This window comes from Canis lupus, chromosome 20 (genome assembly GCF_011100685.1).
Source record: "Canis lupus familiaris isolate Mischka breed German Shepherd chromosome 20, alternate assembly UU_Cfam_GSD_1.0, whole genome shotgun sequence".
Lineage (NCBI taxonomy): Eukaryota > Metazoa > Chordata > Mammalia > Carnivora > Canidae > Canis > Canis lupus.
Window position 1 is genome coordinate 27,828,150 of NC_049241.1, and position 16,104 is coordinate 27,844,253.

The following is a 16,104-nucleotide window of genomic DNA, read 5'->3' on the forward strand; positions in this document are numbered from 1 at the left end:
TAATTTTTAAGGTTAATAGCTATGTCTATAACTGCATATATGGATGTATGTGTAGTGTATTCGTTTTCTACATCAATATTTTAAGCATTTTATGTTAGTTCTGTCATTTACTGGCTGTGCACCCTTGGGCAAGTTTCATAATTTCTTTGACTCCTAGTTTCCTAATACAAAGAGTATACTCTCACTGAGTTCTTATAAATATTAAATGAGAAACACATGTAAAGATTTTAGTAGAGCATGTGATACACAGAAGCACTTAAAAAGCATGGACTAATAAACCATCGTTAGGTTTAACATCCTGGACTGGAACAATAAGGAAAGTATTGAGATTCTTCATATTCTCCTAGAACCTACTTTAAAAAAAAAAAAAAAAAAAAAAAGCTTTGGCCATTAGTGTTAGTAGGAAATGTTCAAAAGTATCTGTTGACAAAATGTAGTTTTCAGGTGTTAAAGCGAGAAACTGGAAGAGGACAATAAGTAATTCCTAGAGTTCTAGTTCATGAAAAAAATTGTTAATTTTTCCTCCTAGCAGTAACTTGGTTTCAAACTCACATGAGAAAGTAGGAAAAAAGGATTGACAGAAATTCAGTTACCTTAATTTCTAATGTACTCATTATTTGTGACTTCTTCCAAGGTTGTTCATCTTCCTATTAAAAAATCGCTTTCTAAGCAATTCAATGGGGTAAAAACTCCTAAAATACATGGGCAATATACATGGTGGATAAAATATTTGACAGCACATGTCAAAATGTGTTGTACTTGAATTTCAGCTCTAATCTACTGATAAATTAAAGTGTTCTACTGTCTCATCTTTCCCACTAGTTTTATCCCTTCAAGTAGTTTTCTAATGTGGATACTTTTCAAGGGAAGCTGTAATAGACATTAGCTGTGTTTTGGTAGTCAAGCACTCATTTTTCCTTTTTTGCTAATAGCACCTTGATTTCTTTTCGGGGAGTCACAACATTTGGGAGATTGTCCTTTTATGAAGGGATGTTCCCAAGCAAAGAGGTAAGTGTATGTGATTCAACTTACCAACTAGATTATTTTTCTGGATTTTGGACCTTGAATGACATGATGAAAGGATGAAATGAAGGGCTGAATTGAATCATGCCTATAGCAACACATGAACTGAATTAAAACTATTCCTTAATTTTTACTATATATGTACCTTGAACTGTCCAATTTCCTGTATTTTTAAAGCCCAGTTACTGAGTGTTCCCCTTCTTTATGTGAACTTTCCTATGTCCTTCCAATAAATGATTTCACTTTTGTTACTCAAAGACAGGTCCTGTAACTTGCAACTTCAAGAGCTCTTAGTGATACAGAGTCTGCCTCCAGGCCTGCCCATTCTTGTACCCTCCTAAAGAAGTAGGGCTCTGCAAGTGAGTTTTCCATATGTATCTGTTGACTTCTTTAATCTCCCCTAAAGGCTCACCCTTAAATTCTCTTGAAAGTCTCCTATTGCTTTTAAGTCTCAGACTCTCTTAAGCATTCCAGAACTCTTCTTCAAAGGATTTATTAAGACCTTGTAGGATAGGAGAGAGTAACATTTGATAATGATAGAGAAAATCACAAAATCCTTCTTCCGCTTTCATCTGTTAGTTCTTCAATAAATATCTGTTGAGGAACTGCTATGCCCTGTCCTAGATGCTAGAAATACAAAAATGACTAGGGCAGACTCTTGTTCCTTAGACAGCCTGGAGTCTACTAGAGAAGATAAGGCCCACAGAAATAACAATAATGCCACAGAGACTGTGATAAGAGCTATAATTGAGGTACAGATCGAGTGCTCTAGGAGCACAAAAGAGGGAAGATTAATTCAGACTGGAAGGATTGGGGAAGATTTCAGGGGGAGGAGATGAAATTTCAAGCTAACTAATCCTCCTGTAAGTGCCCAGTGGCCAATTATCTCCATGAAATGGGGTTTGCAAAATTAAGCCTGACCTGTAAAAGTTAGTTTATTTTCTCCTAGCATGGCATATTACAGTTTCCAAGGTTTATGTCTTCTTGGGCAATGTACTAAATTGCTTAGGATGGGAGTGAGGAAAAAAAGTATGTTGAACCTTGCTGTTCTGTGCCTAATATGTCTGGAGTCTGGTGTTTGCATCTTTTTAGGCAGTGGGACTAAATGACAATGATCATGGCCTAGATTGGGGCCATTGTTTCTTAGCAGGCTTTAAATACCAGCTCCAATGAATTGCTTGGGCTTATTTTCTTTAAATGAAGACCTGCAACTTGTTTTCATCTACCTTGAAAAAGATACTCATTTCATATTCTTTTTTGTCCACATCTTCCTTTTTTTCTGCCCACATAGTGAAGCCAACATTCTTCTTCATTTTAGCAAGAAAGAGTACTCGGAATTAATCTAGGATGGACAATCAGTCTGACAGAACAGGCTTGAAAAACTTATTACTGTTCGTAGCCATACTTGTAGGGTTTTGCGTGAAATGCTCCTTTTGTGCTGGTAACCTCTAAGATGTGAGGGAGCAGTGTTATTTGGAACACAAAATGTTGTGTACCTAGGTGACAACGAATTCATCTATCCAGCCAGAGAGAATATAATTGAGAGAGGAAAAGCCACTTATTTTTTTAAAGTTCCTTTTTTTTTAAGAGAGTGGTTTAATTTGATCAAATAACCCCTCTGCCTGTCTACAAAACTCACATTCTGGACAGTATTTACATTAGTATTCCATCAGGCAAGAGAAAAGAGAAAGAACGGAAGGTCACTGCTTCTTATTGACCTGGGGAGAAAGACCTTGGAAATCCTTGTTTTATTGAAATCTGTTATGTGTACACATTAGCAAGGAACCTGGGAAGGTTAAAATTCCCAGAAGCTCCTTGGGAATGACATAACATTCCTATAGAAATAGGCAGAAAAAGTAAAGAAGTCTTCATTAGGAAGACTAATGCTGCCCTTATTTTTCCATCATCAGTGTCCTGAATTTTCTGCTTAATTCAGTGACCCTCAGAATGTCCTAAAGATCCTTGTCATACACGAGAAAAGGGTAAACATGGAAGAGGCAGAGGATCTTCAGACCTATGACCCTTCAATTGTTCCCAGTGCTCACTGGGAAAAAGGCTACTTTTAAAGTTTATCTCACAAGGCATAGGAGATTGCTTGGCCCACTCCTAATGAGTGAATTTGGATTTGCTATTATGGGTTGGATTGTGTTCTCCAAAAATATATATGTTGAAGACCTAACCACCAGTACCTCAGAATATGACCTTCTGTGGAAACTAGTTAAGATGAGGTCAGCCTAGATTAGGTTGGGCCCATAATCCAATATGCCTGGTGTCTTCATAAGAAGATGGCCATATGAAAACAGAAATATACAGGAAGAACACTGCAGGATGAGGGATGCAGAGGCTGGAGTGAGGCAGCTGCTGCAAGTCAAGGAATGCCAAAGACTGCCATCAACCACTGGAAACTAGGAAGAGTCAAGGAATGATTCCCCTGCAGTTTTTAGAGGGAGCATGGTGCTGTTAACACTTGGATCTCAGATATGTAGACTTTAGAACTGCAAGATAATAAATTTCTGTTGTTTGAATACACTCAGTTTGTGGGATTTTGTTACAGCAGCTCTGGAAAACTAATGCATTTGCTTATAACTCTCTTATCCCACACTTTGTTGACACTTGTGACACAGATGTGCAGATTCATGGAGCACTGTACACCTGCCTCCTCCTCCTTACCATTAGGCTCAAGGCTCCCTAGAACTATGAGCATCTCCTAAGTTAACCATATGCTTTCCTACCTCCATGAATGTGTTTCCTTTCTGGCACAGCCAGGCCTCAGAATTCCTTGCCTACTCATCATTCAAAGTCAGCTTTGACTCCCCTCTAAAGCAAGTGTGAACTAGTGTGAGAATAACCTTGTCCTCCCAACTGGTGTCTTTGTACCAGCCTCTACTTGCCGTTAAGCTAGTTCACTGTATGTCTAATTTCTCTCTGTGTTATAACTTTAAAAGTGGTGACTCTGTTTTATTTTTATTTTTTTGTATCTCTGAAAAGCTTGCTTCTCAAATTATAGTCCTTAAACTAGGAGCATCAGATCACAGAATCTCAGTCCCCATCCCAGACCCCCTGAATCAGAATCTTCATTGTAACAAACTCCAATGAGATTATATGCATGGTAAAATTTGAGAAACATTCCCTAGAGGACCTTGGGATACCAGCTACTGTTAACTGAATGTATGCTTACTTTCTGCTATGTTGCTGAGAATTTTTACTTAAATTATTCCAAATTAGTCATCTGAACAATTCTATTAACAATTCTGAGAGGTAGGTATTATTACTCTCCATTATATACATGAGAAAATTGGAGAGAAGGTGGAATGGAAATTGTGAGGAGACCTCCTACCTCTCCTCCCAGTTGAACACCACTCCTGTGACTTGACCTTCCTTGTGGTTTTTCAGGCAGCAATCCTAACTGCCCTGGGAGTTGCAATTTCTGGGGAAACATCTGAGCATCTGTCATAGAGACAGGCCTCTTTTTGCTATTTCAACACTAGTTGATGAACTCATGTCTCTCCAGACACTATATCAAAAAAGGGTTCCATGGAAACACTAAATTTGGGAAATGCTACAAATTACACAGCCCTCTTGAATATTAATAGAGCAGAGTCACCATTAAAGGTTTTATTACCTGACCTCAGTAAATATACCTACTCAACTGTTTAACTCAGTTTTCCCAAAAGTTTATTTGGCTTCAAATTGAGGTTGTGTAACAGCCATTAACATTCTGTGAAACACACTTTGGTTTAAAATGAGATGTTAATGACAAAGGGAGATCAAGAGGGAGACTCCATGGATTTTTTTTTTTTTTTTAATTCAGAGAGAGAGAGGGAAGGATGGTTGGGAGAGAGAATATTTCTCTCCTGCTGTTATCTTTCAAGTGGATTTTTTTTTCTCAAAATCAAAATCAGATATTAAGCATGTAGGAAGGGAGCTAGGGACCAGCAAGAGCTTCTGAACCACTGGGAAGGGTGGTTCATTTCTCTCTATATTATTTAATATCATAAAATCTTCCTAGAATCTCTTCCAGGCTGTAACTCAAGACAAAGACCTTTGATAAAATTAAGTGGGATGTTAACTCTTGGGAAGATAGAGTGCCACATTAAATCGTATTAACTTTTAAAAAATGGACACTGAGGTCGTGAGCTTCACACATGGGGGGCGCAATACTGCAAAGTAGCAGGATACAGCCATGCAAAGGAGATTAATTACACATCAGGAGGTTGCTGGGGAGAGGGAGCAGGAAGGCTTATGCATTTGGCTATTAGGGGAAATCTCTTTTTCAAGGATGAAGGACTGCATTAGGAGCCTTTTTGCTTTGTCTGGGCTCTTGATAGTTCTGAGGGTAGATTTATTTGGATTTTTGGTGCTGATGGAGAACAGTTCTCTATCCATAGTGCTGCTCAGAACTCTGGCAAGCAATGCCACCATTCCCTGGAGTTTTTAATCAAGGCCAGGCATCCTTTTAATGCAAATATAGGGCAGCAGTTGATTGCTGCCTGTGTGCTTACAATGGAAATGGTAGGATGGGGTTTTCCAGATTTTTTCATTCTAGAAAGAAAAAGGATTTGAGTTCAGTTGTTTGGAAGCAGAAATACCTTCCGGAAGCTCCTTTTTTGTGAGGACATGGACGCAATAATAAATGAACGCCAGCAAACAGGAAGTGCTACATGAGTTTTCCAGGAAAGCCCAAACTTTTTTTTCCCCCATAGTGCTCTGTGATCTCCTTTCCCCAAATTCTTTGCTGCTTCTATTCTGTCTGGCTTTACTCCAGCTGTCCCCTCTTTCTGGAATTCCTTAGCCCCCATTTCTGCCTGTTGAAGTCACCCATTTTTTCAAGGTCCTGTCAAACTTGTCATTTTCCCTGGAGATTTTCCCTGGAGAAACAAATGCTGCTCTTTTGTGGCCTTTATCGGCCTTTCTTATATTTATCACATTTTGATTTCTATCATCAAGGTGACCATGGTTATCTCTGAGGTTCACACTTTGAAGATGGAAACGGATTCTCAATCATGCTTATCCCCACACTGTGTAGAGCACATAGCTGAATGGTGCCTCAACACAGCAAAAGATTGCAACTAGGGGTAGGTGACATCTATCATTCAGCATCCTGATCTGGATGACTGGATGGTGTTCCCCTTACTTCCAGGCGTGTTCTTTCCTCTTTGTTTCCCGATCTGTGCTAGACCAGGGTTTCCCAGATGTCAGCCCCTCTCTTATCACTATCACAAGTTATGCCACATCTATGAACCACTCATGCTTCTATTTATTTAATATTTTTCTTTATATTGATTCCCTTGTTTCTTATAATAACTCACTTAAGAAGCAATCCATTTACCTCTAATTGTAAACCTAGTATCAACTTGCCCTCAATAAAAGATAACCACAAGTATGAATACGATGAGAATAAAACCTTATTAAATTAATTCATTAAAAATTCATTCATTCAGCAAATACTTATGGAACATCTATTATGTACCAGGCACTGTACTAGATGCTGGGGATATGGCAATGAATGAGAAGAAGATGGTCCAGTTCTCTTTGGGCTTATGTTCTCTTAGGGAAAACAGAAAATGAAGAGATAAACAATAAATATATAAATGCTATAAAGCAAATGAAGCAGGGCAAAGAGATGGAGAGGAATTAGGGTACTATTTAGATGAAGAGGTCAGGGAGGGGTTCATTGAGGAGATGATGTTTGAGCAGATACTAGGAAGGGCAAATTGTGCAACCATATGGAAGCAGAACTTACGGGGTCCTGAGAATGGAGGAGAGTGTGGCTGGAGAAGACCAAGGGATAGGAAGGGTACTAGTACATGAAATTATAGAAAAATAGCATGATGAGCCTCTGACAAAAGCAATGACTCTGAATCATATTCTGAAAGAAATGGCACTTCTGGAACATGTTATTACACTCTGGGAAATAACGTCATTGGTTAAGTGAAGATTTGAGGAAATACTCCTTCGGAATTCTAATGAGAATATCCTACTTGGTTCACGACCAAACCCTGGAGTCAAGCAGTGCTGTCTCCAAGAGAAGTTTAGCATTTTGTGGGACCTAAAGGGTAGAATGCCCACCACAATGTTTGGTTCACTCAACTCTGAACTTCTTTGGGACAGTTCCTAGCACATAGTAGACATGCCTTAATCTTTTGTGGAATGAAGGAAATGTATATTGCTTTGATTTCCAGATTGTGTATATTTGTTTGGGACCTGGCTAATCCTGTGCCCCTGATCCTGGGATTCACTCCCACCCTGCCAGAGCAGGCAAGAAAGGAACTACCAGCAGTAAAGGTGCCTGCTCTTGCATTCTCCTTTCAAAGCATTGGTTCTTAATTGGGACTGTCCACTAGAACCAGCAAAGGAGCAATATATTGACATGGCCTGAGCTTCACCTGCAGGGATTTGGTCTTAATTATTCTGGGTTAAGGCTCAATTATCTGTGGTTTCAAAAGTTCCAGTGATTCTAACATGCTTTAAGGGAAGCATTTTCACATTCATTGTTATAGAAGGAAAAACCAAAAGTTTCAGGTCTCTGGGATTGCATGAAAACTAGTATTTTGATGTGATGTAGATACATGGGTTAGAAATATACTAGAATTGAGATTCTCTGTGCCAGGCATAGTGTATTAAACAAGACAGTATGGAAAGTGCTATGAAACAAACAAGGATGTTGTCATAGTAAGTGACTGCTGAGGAGGTATATGTGTGTAGGTAGATAGGGGGGTGGTTGGCATGAATGGGGTAGTGAGGGAGGGCAACCTCATCATAAAGGTCAGGCTCTCTCTAAAAGAGGTTATTTGAACTGAAATGTGAAAGCAAAGCAGAATCAGCCAAGCAAAAACCTAGAAAAAGTTTTCAGATCATAGGGAATGGCAAGTGCAAAGCCCCAAGGTAGTAGTGTATTGGAGGAATTGTGAGCCAGAGAAGAATGGTGAGAAATGAGTTCAGAGCTATTAATCTGATTAATTCCTTATTTATTTCCTCAGCAAATTAGGTCATTTTTTTTTCTTTATAAAAATTAACCTTCTTCTTAAAGTCTCCATAGTCCTATACTACTCTCCAGATGTGTTCTGCAGAGCTGAAATGTCCTTCATCCTTTCTGGTTTACCATACCATAGTCCACATTCTCTATGTCCTTCAAGGTCCTATTCAATTGCCACCATCTTCAAAAAGCCCTCCATGATCATTCTTGATGGAACCAATCTCTCTCCTCTCTAAGCCACCACAGCCCATTACCTTCACCTTTTTAATGAATGGCAGTTCTCTGTCTTATGTATCTTTCTCAGCCTATCTTCTTTACCCTACTACCTGCTCCTTGCTAGAATCTAACCCCAGTTCTGATTTATCTGATAGTTCCTTGCTTTTTGCTCACGGCTAGCTCTGCATTATGCAGGGCTCAAACAATGTCTGTGGAAGAGTTACTTATGTGCATTCAATTCCTTTCAACAAGAATAACAGCTATCCAAAAAACCTAAGCACACACACAGTAATTAAAGCAACTAACAAAACTGCATTGGCTCTCTGCCTCTGAGTGTATTGTTGACTTGCAGACAATAGTTTCTGATCATTCACCTTTGAAAGAACATATTGCAATTCAAGCGAAAAATGTCAAAGCAGGTAGTTTTGGGAAAGCCAACTCATTTGTTGACTAAAAATGATCCAAATAGCGAGAAATGAAGACCATGAGAGAATGGAATGCCATCATTTTAACCTACTTAACCAGATACTTGCAAGTAATATAGAGAGAATAGAAGGTAGAAAGATGAGAAAAAGAGAATAAATTAAAAGCAACGTGGATTCACTCGCCATGGTCAGTGGTGTGTGACAATTGTACCATCTGTGGCCAGCCTAACTGCTACACCTGTGGATTCTTCCAAAAAGATTCCCTTTTTTTTTGGGCAGAGACCCTATTATTTGATACTATTTGATTGCCAAAACCAATCTTATTTAATCCTACTGCTGCCCTGAAGAATGGTCAGCATCATCCCATTTTTGCAAATGCTGAAACTGACCTACTGTTCTGGAGGCACCATGGCCTTGTGCATGAGATATGAGCTTTGGGGCTAATAGTCTGGACTCTGTTTCCAGCTTCACCTACTTGCTATGTGATCCTGATCAATATCTAATGATAATACTAATAATAATTTCTTCTTCACAGAGTTGGGAGGGTGGGCCAAATCCACATATGTAAAACACTATAAGGACACTACCACATATACAGTCAGCATTCAGTACATATTAATTCATTAGGTAACTTTCCCAAGGCTGGCAGGTGGTAAGGTAATGATTTGAATTTAAGTGTGTGTAAGGGAAAACACTAAGCAGCAATGGTCTTAGGCTAATGGAGTAAGCAATGCCCTTGGAAGTGGGAAAAATCACCCTAGTTTTGCTCCCATATCACTAAAGTATAACTATTAAATGGTCAGATCATTTCCTTAGTACCCTGTCTTTCTTTCTTGTCCAAGTTAGAACTCTTTGTACTTGCTTTGGTAGCACATACACTAAAATTGGAAGGATACTGAGAGGATTAACATGGCCCCTGTGCAAGGATGACATACAAGTTAGAACCCCTTGTTAAATAAGCATGGCTGCAAACACTATTAAAGCCCTCCATGAACAAGGCTGTGTGTGCAAGGTGAAGTGTGACCATTCCTTCCTCTGGATATTTGAAATCAAGAAATCAAAGATTTCAAGGTTTGGCAGGGGAATCATAGACATGTATAGTGTATTACAGATGAGTTCAAACTTGCCAAGCAAAGGATGAAGGTATTTCTTCTGTTAAGCTTCCATTAACCTACACTCCCCTGCTCCATGTATCTCCTACAGAGAAGAGGGATGACTGAAAGGGACAGAATATGAATGATTCTCGGAATTCCCTCTAATCTGGGACTTTGATTTTGACATAATGTACGCCAGGTGGTTCACAAATCTCCCAAGATACTGAAAGACCTGAGATCCCTGCTGTACTTGTGAAATTCGAGGAAGTAGAAGTTGTTTTTGTGATGTTTGTACCTCACCCTATGAAATCATTCCTTTCAGTGCATGTACTTATTGTCACATTTGCCACATTGCCATTATTTATTTACCTCCCTATTTGTCTTCCTTTCTATGTTATGAGTGCTCAAGGGCCATAGAATGTATCCAGCATATGGTAATAATTAGAACCTCCAGCTCAGAAGTCAGGAATACCCAACTGCAGTCCTGAGATGGCCATAACCTCTCCTTTCTGACTTTGTTCAGATAGACTTTGTTCCTACAATCTCTACGTTTTGGGCACTTTTCACCTGGTTCAGGTTGGTGTCCCAAACTGCAAAATGTATTGTGACTGGGCATATTTCCATTGAGAATTCAAAGTTCTATCAGATGGGGGGACATGCTTCTGTAAGAAGTAAAGAAGTTCTGCTGTAATTGATTAAAATTAAGTTTAGGAAGGTTCTAGGTTATTTGTAGCATTTTTTATCACAAAGAAAAAAGGGTATATTATATCCTTGATTTCTATATGAGGAGAATCAGTTCTGATATCCCTTTTATGCATTTCCAGCACAAATTCACTTAATGTAGGATTTTCGCTGCTTCTTTTTTTTTTTTAAGATTTTATTTATTTATTTATTCATGAGAGACACAGAGAAAGAGAGACGCAGAGACACAGGCAGAGGGAGAAGCAGGCTCCATGCAGGGAGCCCGATGTGGGACTCGATCCTGGGACTCCAGAATCACGCCCTGGACTGAAGGCAGGCACCTAACTGCTGAGCCACCCAGGGATCACCTCGCTGCTTCTTAAAATATTTCTTCCTCTATGATCTTTTATTGAGTTGTAATTCCTGTGCCAACCACCTTATAAAGCACTTGAAAGCATATTACCTCATTTAACCATCATAGTGATTCTCCAAATGAATGTTAGTATCTCCCCATTATAACAAAAAGGAAACTGGGACTTTCGAGGTAAGACTGGTTCTAAAGCTGTCTATCCGTGCTTATCCCCCCTATGCCATAGTGTCCTCATGTTTGTTCGAGGTCTCAGTTTATGGAGACGAGCTCCTCCAGTTCTCTGTTCGGTTTCTAAGATATCTCAGTGTAGAGATCTCAGAATGCTACTTCAGCATTTAGTTTATACACTTGTAGGTAGATCACTCTGAGACCCTCAGGTATTTTCCCTTTGAGTCAGAATGTTAACTTCCCTGAACAAACAGGTCTTGCTTTTATAAACAAATTTTGCAAGGAAGGCTAAATGACATCTCATATACAATACTACTCAAAGGTTTCATGAATTTATATTATATTGTGAAGTAAAAAAAGATATATGAATACATTAATAATTCTAATGAAAACATGAACCACACATAAAACAAGAGAAAAGTTGCTCTTAACACTTGGAAAGGCAAATGCATACCAAACTGATATTAAAAAAAAGAAAAAAATTGAGAGAAGATAAATAGAATTAAATTAGATGCAGACTAATCATCTGCTCTGACACATTAAACTGCAAAACGGAACACTAGAAGGGAGTTGTAGAAGGAAGGCAGGCCATGGTCTTTGACATTTCTAAAATACATGTAGCCAGAAAAAGACTACCCAGTAAAAAAGACTATCCAGTGTTTGTTGTTTAAGATGAGCAAAGACCGGGAAAGAGCTTCTTTGACATGGTGTGTTCTCTTCTAACCCAAACCAAGACAATGGTATGAGTTAGTTCAATCTTCTGGGTGTTTTCCTGTATACCTAATGATCACTCAAATTTCATGTCTTTAAACAGCAAATCTAACTTCAGAAATTTTTGTTGAAGAAATAATTATTTTTAAAAAGCTATCACAGCTATACATAAGGGAAGTTGATTGCAGCATTGTTTATACTAGTACAATTAATTGTTGGACTAACTGTTGTTTGGAACTCAAATACTTGTTCATAGGGGGCTAGTTAAATCTGTATAAAGTGGGGCCCTATGGTCATGCTGATGTAAAAAAAATAATTTAAATGTCCACAATGCATTAAGCTTAAGATGTTAGAAAACATGTTCAGGTTAACCTTTTTATGTGTGTAAAAATAAAGTAATATCAATATAATATACATATACATACATATTCATACACACAAAATTTGTAAGGTGAAAACACACGTGATATGTCTTTTCATCTGTGTACTTTTCTGGATTACCCAAATTCTCCACAGCACATTTCTGTTGGTTTGATAATAAAAGCAGAAGTCATTACAAAAAAAATCTCTAAGATATTGATCATTCACAGTACATATTGTCATGTATTCACTTTCCTAATTCCTTCCTCCAGGCCCGAAGTACACAGATATGCCTCAATTCCTATTAATGGCCAACTCAGGGAAAAGAACCCAACTAAATTATAATTTTTCTATTTAAGAAAAGACTATTTTCATTATTTATGAAGATGACTAAGACACGGAAAAGAAGAGAAAAGAAGGTGATGATATTGATGCCAGTCTTCCAGATAATAATTATAACTATCCCATTTAGTACAGGGGCAACACCTAGGGCCTTCAAAGCTGTCTCTGAAATTATCTAATTAAGCAAAGTGAGGCGGACAATGATAAAAGTGGAAGATTTAATCTGAGAAGCATGAGGGGGGCCTCTGGATACTGATGAGAGGAAATCAACAGAGGGGTAGTAAAGGGAGGGGCCAAATGAGAACTTCAGTGCAAGGAAATATTGTAATAAGCTCATAGAAGTTTTGAAGGCTGAAATAAAAAATCACAAATCAAAAAGAGAAGGAAAAGAATGATAAAATTAGTAGAACTGGGGTATGCCTGGGTGGCTCAATGGTTGAGCATCTGCCTTCGGCTCAGGGTGCGATCCCGGGGTCCTGAGATCGAGTCCACATCAGGCTCCCCACAGGGAGCCTGCTTCTCCCTCTGCCTATGTCTCTGCCTGTGATCTCAGCATTACTGATGATATGTATCTCTGTAACATAGGGAAAACATTAAACATACATCATAGATGCACATTCTTGAGGGAAGCCATAGAGGATGGCCAGCCCTTGCCCTGTGATCAAATGTAAATGCTCTGAGAAAACAATCACATCAGAGGCTATCAAAAGAGTTAGTCTCAGGCATCCTCAAAGCAGAAGGTTATTCATCAGAAACTCAGGGAAAATGCTTTAAAAAAAATTAAAAAGCTTATTTGGAACCTGGTTGGTCCAATTCTCGTGAACACTGGTTTACTTCCTCACCTAATTACTGCCTCCAAATGGCCTCATTCTAGGATATATATTAATTATTCCAACTTAGTAAGATGTGTGAGCTGTTCCTTCGAAGTTCCTTCCAGGTTAGAAAGAGGGGAAGTGGTATTTACAATAAGCCTTGATAAGGGGAAGGAAATCCAGAAGTGGAGGGGGCAGGAACCAAGGCCATTTACATGCTGGAAAGTTGAAAGCCAAAGTAGGTACACTTCAGCAGGTATAAGATGTAGAAATTTTTAGAGTTGTTCCATTTTCCATGACTTTCTATGACTTATTGTGTCTCCTTCAGCAGGTTTAAGGGCGTACAGTGATGCCTGCCCATCCTGTAAATAGGCATCTCAATATCTTTCTTTCTTTCTTTTTTTTTTTTTTTCAAAACATTTAGACCTGCTGTTAAAATACAGTTGCCAGTTGCCAAGTGTAAGCTTCCTGGCCCAAAATTCACATACGTCAGAAGGCAGATGAGAAAAAGTACAATGCAGTAAATGTATCTGTGACTTTGATTATATCTGCATATAAATTGCTTTATTGTATTTATTTTGTTGTTGCTTGACTAATCAAAAAGCATCACATTCTTAGCTCTCTGCTTGCAATAGTGCTCACTGGATTTCTGATATCTGACTTGAAACAGTAGTGGTGAGCATGGTGAGAGTGGGGACTGGTCAATTTGCATCATTGCAGTGGACACCAAGCACATTAGGAACATTTTCAGTCATGTTTAGGAGTTAAGTATAAATGGATTCATTTTCATAAGATGCCCTATGGGGCATTCAAAGTTCCTCACTAGTCATAATCATACTCTATTTTATCTGTCTTTTCCTCCCTCTCCCCCTGCCCCCTTCTCTCCTGCTTCCCCTCCTTCTCTCCTTGCTTTATTTACTTATTCCACTTACACACACAACCACTAAAGGTCTTTGATGCTGTGGATCCCTGGGGAGTAAAGATTTCACTTTACTTTGCCACTTGTATTACACTGGGTCTGCCTCTCTCCCATCTATCCATTGGGAGCTGACTCTGAAGTGTAAATTAATTTTGTCATTTGTTTAGACAAAAATGACACTAGAAAATAAAAATCACAAAGCACATTTACAAGAAGTAGAAATTAAAATGACTTCTGTATGCTGTACAGCTTTATATGATCTGATGTGTCATGTCTTTGTCTTCCCAGGTGATTAGAAGTTGGCCACAGGGCAGCCCCGGTGGCGCAGGGGTTTGGCGCTGCCTGCAGCCTGGGGTGTGATCCTGGAGACCGGGGATCGAGTCCCATATCGGGCTCCCTGCATGGAGCCTGCTTCTCCCTCTCCCTCTGCCTGTGTCTCTGCCTCTCTCTCTCTGTGTCTATGAATAAATAAATAAAATCTTAAAAAAAAAAAAAAAAAGAAGTTGGCCACAAACCAAATGAGGGTGTACAGGAGAATTGGTTGCTTTCAGAACCTATGTTTTAGTTTCCTAGGGCTGCGATAACAAATTACCATTAACTGGGTGTCTTAAAACAACTGAAATTTACTCTGTCACAATTCTGAAGGCCAGAAATTAGAAATCGAGGGATCAGCAGGATTGGTTCCTTCTAGAGGCTCTGAGGGAGAATCCATTCTATCCCTCTCCCCTAGCTTCTGGTGGCTGCCAGAAATTTTTAGCATTCCTTGGCTTGTAGAGGCACCATTCCAATCTCTGCTTCTATCTTCACATGACCTTTCCTTGTGTCTCTGTGTGTTCTCTTTTCCTGTATCTTATAAGGACACTCACATTGGATTTAGGGCCCACTCTAAATCCAGAATGATCTCATCTCAAGACATTTAAATATATCAGCAAAGACCATATTTCCAGTTAAGGGCATTTTCACAGGTACTGGGGGGTAGGACTTAGACATATTCAACCTACTACATTTGTCCTTGCTTTCTTCTCTATATACCAATGTTGAATATAAACAAAACAAAACCAAAAGTCCTATAACATACATACAGAATATAGAAGGATACAATGTTTATTTAGTCTTCTTTGTAAGCAAAGATCGGAAACATCCTAAGTGTCCATCAATAGGAGACTTGGCTAAATAAATCTGGTTCATCTACCCCATGGAATAACATGCAGCTGCTAAAAAGAACAAAGTAGGACCTACATGAATTGAGATAGAAATATCTCCAAAACATGCTGCAAAGACAATTAAGCAGATTACAGAACAAAATACATGTCATTAACCAATTTAAAAAAAAACAAACTATGAACAACAAACTCACACAATTCTCCTTTTGGGGAATTTCTCTGTTTTGATGTCAGTTATGCGATTCTAAGAAGGGGACTGCCAATCAGTCTCTTAATCCCCTTTTTCTGCCATAAAAAATATCCTGATCTAGACAATTACAGTGTCCTATTCTGCTAATCATGGTGATGGGAGGGAGACTGGGGTGAAAATCAAGCTAGCTAGTCAGAAGTCTTCTAAAGATTTTTAAAATTTGGATTTTGAGGAGAAAAAAAATCTCTTGTCTATTAGGCTCTGATTAATTTTTTAAAAAGATTTGATTTATTTATTCGAGAGAAAGAGAGAGAGAGAGGCAGAGACACAGACAGAGGGAGAAGCAGGCTCCATGCAGGGAGCCTGACATGGGACTCAATCCCGGGTCTCCAGGATCACACCCTGGGCTGAAGATGGCGTTAAACTGCTGGGCCACCAGGGCTGCCCTCTGATTAATTTTCTATGGCTGCCAGAACAAATTACCACAAGCTTAGTGGCCTAATAGAATACAAAGTTATTATCATTCTTTGGTGAGAAATATGACTCAAGTCTCAAGGTGTCAGCAAGCTTGTGTTCCCTTCTGAAGCCGGTACAGGAGAATCCATGTCCTTGCCTCATTCATCTATAGTTTGTTCTACAGGCTGTCTGCTTCCT

General features: G+C 38.9%; 1 protein-coding gene and 1 pseudogene across 2 annotated transcripts in view; one reads left to right on the plus strand and one right to left on the minus strand.

Annotated features, from left to right (window-relative positions):
* The window catches only part of SYNPR (synaptoporin), a 290,161-nt gene that overhangs the window by 68,345 nt on the left and 205,712 nt on the right, over positions 1–16,104 (minus strand). The window lies entirely within an intron of this gene.
* Positions 9,495–9,593, plus strand: LOC119864832 (annotated as a pseudogene).